This window comes from Paramisgurnus dabryanus, chromosome 9, assembly GCF_030506205.2.
Source record: "Paramisgurnus dabryanus chromosome 9, PD_genome_1.1, whole genome shotgun sequence".
Taxonomy (NCBI): Eukaryota; Metazoa; Chordata; class Actinopteri; order Cypriniformes; family Cobitidae; genus Paramisgurnus; species Paramisgurnus dabryanus.
Window position 1 is genome coordinate 38,786,297 of NC_133345.1, and position 6,000 is coordinate 38,792,296.

Here is a 6,000-nt window from a genome sequence, read left to right on the forward strand (position 1 = left end):
CTCTACAAATATCTGTTAGCGAGGAACCGCGAGCCAGTGCCCAAGATGATGCCACACTGCGTGTAGAGTGGGCACGTAAATTAAACGGACAAGGCACATTCTGCTTTTGATATGCAAGGGCTATAGTATCCACAATCCAATGGGACATCCTCTGCTTGGTGACAGCTTTCCCTTTCTGCTGACCACCGAAACAAATAAAGAGCTGGTCTGAGGTCCTAAAGCTTTGCGTCCTGTCTATATACACACGTAGTGCACGAACAGGGCATAACAAAGCCGTGGCTGGGTCTGCCTCCTCCAAAGGCAGCGCTTGGAGGTTCACCACTTGATCTCTGAAAGGAGTGGTGGGAACTTTGGGCACAAAGCCGGGCCGGGGTCTCAGTGTTACGCTGGATGCAGCCGGCCCGAACTGAAGGCACGATTCGTCGACCGAAAATGCATGAATATCCCCTATCCTCTTAACAGAAGCCAAAGCAAGGAGAGTTAATGTTTTCATAGTAAGAAATTTAACACTCACACTATGCAGAGGCTCAAATGGGGCTTCCTGGAGTGATTTCAGCACCAAGGACAGGTCCCAAGGAGGAATAGAGGGAGGACGCGAAGGATTCAGTCTTCGAGCGCCTCTGAGAAATCTAATGACCAGGTCGTGCTGACCCACTGTTCTACCGTTTACGGGTGAATGGTGAGCTGATATCGCAGCGATATCGACTTTAATAGTGGATGGTGACAGCCTATTCTCCAAACGGCGCTGGAGATATAAAAGCACAACACTAATCGGGCATTCTCGGGGGTTTTCACTTTGGGAAGAACACCAGTCGACAAACAGGTTCCATTTAAGCGCGTAAGCCTGTCTCGTAGACGGCGCTCGCGCTGCAGCAATAGTGTTAGATACCTCTTGCGGTAAATCACTCAAATCCTCCGTGCCCCGTCCAGAGACCACACATGGAGGTTCCACAGGTCGGGGCGCGGGTGCCATAATGTGCCCTCTTGTTGAGAAAGAAGGTCCTTCCTCAGGGGAATCTTCCAAGGAGGGGCTGTCGCGAGGAGAGAGAGTTCTGGAAACCAACTCCTGGTTGTCCAATACGGTGCCACCAACAGCACGCTCTCCTCGTCCTCCCGGACTTTGCATAGGGTTTGCGCAATGAGGCTCACCGGAGGGAACGCGTATTTGCGCATGTTTCGCGGCCAGCTGTGTGCCAATGCATCCACGCCGAGCGAGTCGTCGGCTAGTGAATAGAACAGGCGACAATGGGTCGTCTCTGGGGAAGCAAACAGATCTATCTGCGCTTTGCCGAAACGTCTCCAAATCTGCTGAACCGCAATGGGGTGGAGTCGCCATTCGCCGGGACGCGCAGCCCGAGAGAGCGCATCCGCCTCTACATTGAGCGTGCCCGGGATGTAAATGGCACGAAGAGACCTCAAATTCTTCTGACTCCAAGTGAGGAGATGACGGGCGAGATGCGACAGGTGACGCGAGCGTAAACCGCCTTGACGATTGATGTACACCACGGTCGCAGTGTTGTCTGTGCGAACTAATACATCTTTGCCCTGTAACTCGTTGCTGAAACGGACGAGCGCAAGATATACAGCCCACATTTCTCGGCAATTTATGTGCCAATGCAGCTGGGGTGCCGTCCAGACCCCCGAAGCCGCAAGCCCATCGTACGTGGCCCCCCACCCCGTGTCCGAAGCATCTGTGCATACTATTGCATGCCTGGAGACCTGTCTCAGAGGCACACCGGCTCGGAGAAACGCACGGTCTGACCACGGAGTGAAAGTGCGACGACACGCAGGTGTAATGATAACACGGTGAATGCCGCGCAGCCACGCTCTCCTCGGGACTCGATCGTGAAGCCAATGCTGAAGCGGTCGCATATGGAGCAGTCCGAGCGGAGTTACAGCTGCGGCTGCTGCCATATGCCCCAAAAGCCCCAAAAGTTCTGTTAGACGAGCTGTCAAATCGATCGAGTCCAGTTCCATACCGAGAAAAGAGATTCTCTGCACGGGGCAAAGCTTGCTCTTTTCCCAGTTGACCCGAAGACCCAAACGAGCGAGGTGTTTTAAAGTTAAATCTCTGTGATCGCACAGCGTCTGACGTGTTTGAGCTATTATTAGCCAATCGTCCAGATACGCGAGAATGCGCACACCTCTCTCTCTCAGGGGTTTTAAAGCCCCCTCCACTACTTTGGTGAATACACGGGGCGACAGAGAGAGCCCGAATGGGAGGACTTTGTACTGGTATGCTCGCCCCTCGAACGCAAAGCGGAGAAACGGCCTGTGCCGGGGGAGAATCGATACATGAAAGTACGCGTCCTTCAGGTCGATAGATGCGAACCAATCGTTTGGACGAATGCATGGAAATATGCGTTTGGGCGTCAGCATCTTGAACGGCATTCTGTGAAGTGCACGGTTCAGCGAACGCAGGTCCAGGATCGGTCGCAAGCCGCCGCTTTTCTTGGGTACAATAAAGTAAGGGCTGTAAAACCCCGACCTCATCTCGGCTGGAGGGACCGGCTGGATCGCGTCTTTCGCCAATAAGACAGCGATCTCCGCACGGAGGACGTGCGCATCGGCAGCTCTCACCGTAGTGAAACGAACGCCGGAGAATTTGGGGGGACGCCGGGCAAATTGGATCGCGTAGCCGAGACGAATCGTGCGTAAAAGCCAACGCGACGGGCTGGGAAGCTGTTCCCACGCCCCCAGACACCGTGCGAGAGGAACTAAAGGCACGATCGGTGTACCCGCGGCGGGCGCAACGGAGGTGATCGCCGGTGTGTGCGTATTGGCCGCACCGACAGTAGTGTTGTGCATGATAACACTCACCTGAGTCCGCTGCTGGGTGGGTGAGTAAGGGAGGCTCTGCTGAAGACACCTCACGCCACTCGATGCACCCTCTGGCGAAGGGGGAGGAAGACGATGGGTTATGAGCCCGTGATGGTCTTCTCTCCCCTGAGAAGTCAGAGAGCACGATGGGGTTATGAGCCCGTGCGTTGCTCTCGAACTCCTCTGATGAGTCGGAGAACGAGGGGGGGTTATGAACCCGCTCGTGTCTCCGGCGCTCATCTGAAGACCTAGAGATGGAAGTGGAATTCGCTCTTTTTGTGGAATTGTGGGTGCCGACTGAAAAGTCGGCGGAACAGAAAAATGAAACAAAAGATTCCCCAACCGGCCCTCCTCCGGTGGGGGGAGTGGTGCCTTCACCATCTCCCGAAGAGCGATCCCCTCCATCTCTAGGTCGCCCGTCTCAGGGCCGCTTCGATCTCCTCTTTCCACCCTTCGGAGCGGGCGGGGCGGGCTGCTGGCGACCGGTTCCTCGCTTCATAGAAGAGCCCCGGGGAGGAACGGAGGCGGCCGCCGCAGGACGCCCTCGGCGAGGAGCAGGCTGAGGCGCCGACGTGGACGGGGCAGGCGCAGGACGCTTCCGACGCGGCATGATTTGAGCTATGGCCTCAGTCTGCTTCTTGGCCGCGGAGAATTGCTGGGCAAACTCCTCGACCATCTCGCCGAACAGGCCGGTCTGGGAAACCGGAGCATTCAGGAGCCGGGTTTTATCAGCATCCTTCATGTCCGCCAGACACAGCCAGAGATGGCGTTCCTGGACTACCAGGGTAGACATCGCACGCCCGACGGCGCGTGCGGTGACCTTGGTCGCACGAAGCGCCAGATCAGTGGCCGCACGCAGTTCAGAGAACTCCGCCGAGTCGTGACCTCCCGCGTGCAGGTCCCTCAGAGCCTTAGCCTGATGAACCTGCAGCAATGCCATGGCATGCAGGGCTGAAGCTGCCTCCCCACAAGCTTTGTAAGCAGCACCGGTCAGCGCCGAAGACTGCTTACAAGCCCGTGAGGGGAGAGTAGGCTGGTCCCGCCAGGAGGAAGCGACACCGGCCGGACACAACTGCATCGCGACCGGCCGCTCCACTGACGGGATACCAGTATACCCCCTGGCATCTCCACCCTCGAGAGAGGTGAGGGGTGAAGGCTGAAACGGCCGGTTCCGGGCGGAAAACGGGGTTTTCCACGACCGCGTCAGCTCTTCATGCACCTCGGGGAAGAAGGGCACCGGGGGCGAGGACTGAGAAGCCCTGGCACCCCCGAAGTACCAATCATCGAGGCGGGACGGTTCAGGTGGGGGAGGTTCAGTCCACTCCAAGCCGACCGCCGCCGCCGCCCGAGCGAGCATGGCTGCCATCTCGGGGTCGAACGCAGGACCCGCAACCCGACCCGAAGGCGGGAGCGGATCTGGATCGACGTCCGAGGCTGACAACCCCCCCTCCGACGTTACGGTGAACATCGCGTCCGGTGGAGGCTCGACAGAGCACGAGGACACCGTAGAACACGGGCCGCTCGTCTCCATCGGGACCTCCGCTGGCAACGGATCAGGGCGCTGGGAGCTGCTGGACGAACCAGCAGACCGACCCAGCACCGTTATACGGAGGTCATCCTTCGCAAGTTTGGTAGCTGCGCCCTTAGCAGCACCAGACTTGGAAGGCGGGTGCCGTTCCCGGAGAAACGACACCCGTCTCCGCAAATCCGCCATAGTCATGCCCTCACAAGTGGAGCATGAACTATCACGCAACGCTGCCTCTGCGTGCTGGAGCCCCAGACACGAAACACAGCGCTCGTGGCCATCCCGGGGAGCGATGAACACACCGCATCCAGAAACGGAACACGGGCGGAATGCCATCTTTAAAAAGACGCACCCGACCGTGACACGAATGAGTGACTGTCTTTAAAAAGACACAAAGCTCAAACGTGCTGCTCTTTTAGGGAAATCACTCTTTTTGTGCGAGCTGGTGAAACACACAGGGAGAGGCAAACGCACTCACTCAACTCAAGTCTTAAAAGGGACAGAGAGAGAGAGAGAGAGAAAGGGTGGAGAAAACACATGCGAGCCTCCGCTGAGGTGTCTTTGCCCAACCAACTTCAGCAAGCTGAGATCTTTTTCCTCCAAGAACAGGGATCTACGAAGATCAGTATACGCTTCTCGAGAGCAGATGTCTGCCGGCTTCGAAGCAAAAAGCTAATTTGGTATTGTGCACCTGCGGCTTATATACGCACCTGGCGGGGCGGCGCCGGCATTATGCAAATACCTGCATGCCAAGTTCATTGGCGTTTCTTATAGTTCTCGAAGTAGATAGGTCACCCGCGGAGCGGTTCCCAATTCGTCGGTCACGACGTGACGTCGTAGTGACCGACTGAAAGGGAACCATGTTTTTAAACTAAAGAAAAGTTGCTTGGGGGTAGAATTTACCTCTGAATATTTCCTCTTAGGTCCATCATCTTTGCAACCAGTCGATTAATCTAACTCAGATCAGCTGTTCTGTAACTGAAATCTCAGACTTTCCTATCTCAGAGTTCAGGTTTAAACTCAGAGTTGGTTGAACCTCCTTATTGAAACGGGCCCGTTGTATTTACTAACTAGTGTGTTGTGTTCAAGCGCTTTTGTTGTCGTACTGTATCACGTGAGTAAATTGCCTGATCGCTCATTACTAGGCTCCTATTGACTGCCAGCTAGCATCTGCTCTAGGTAGGTAACACAAAACCATAAAGGTATTTTTAAAAGTGATACTGATGCATTATATTACAATTGCCAAATACACAACTTTGTATAGGCTACAAAAACTATGCGCTAACAGTAGCAAAAAAATGTTAAGTAGTGTACAATGCTTATCATTGACGGCTCTTCAGGTGATCTCCGCCATTTTGAAAAGGTCAATCGGGCATCAAAATATTCCACGAGTTGTCCAGTGGAAAATACCACATGAGGGGGTGTTCATGTGCATTTTCCGCGTTGGCTTTTGGTATTTATCATAATTATTATAGCATGTAAATGCCGCAACATACACAAATTTGTTCTCGGGTACTGCGCGTGCATGTTGTTGACATGGTAAATATATTACAAACACATCTCATTTGATCAGTCTTTAACAGTAATCTCTGGTTTACAAAGTAGGGATAAATGGTTGAGTAAGTTTTACTAAAATGTTACTTCGTCACATGTGA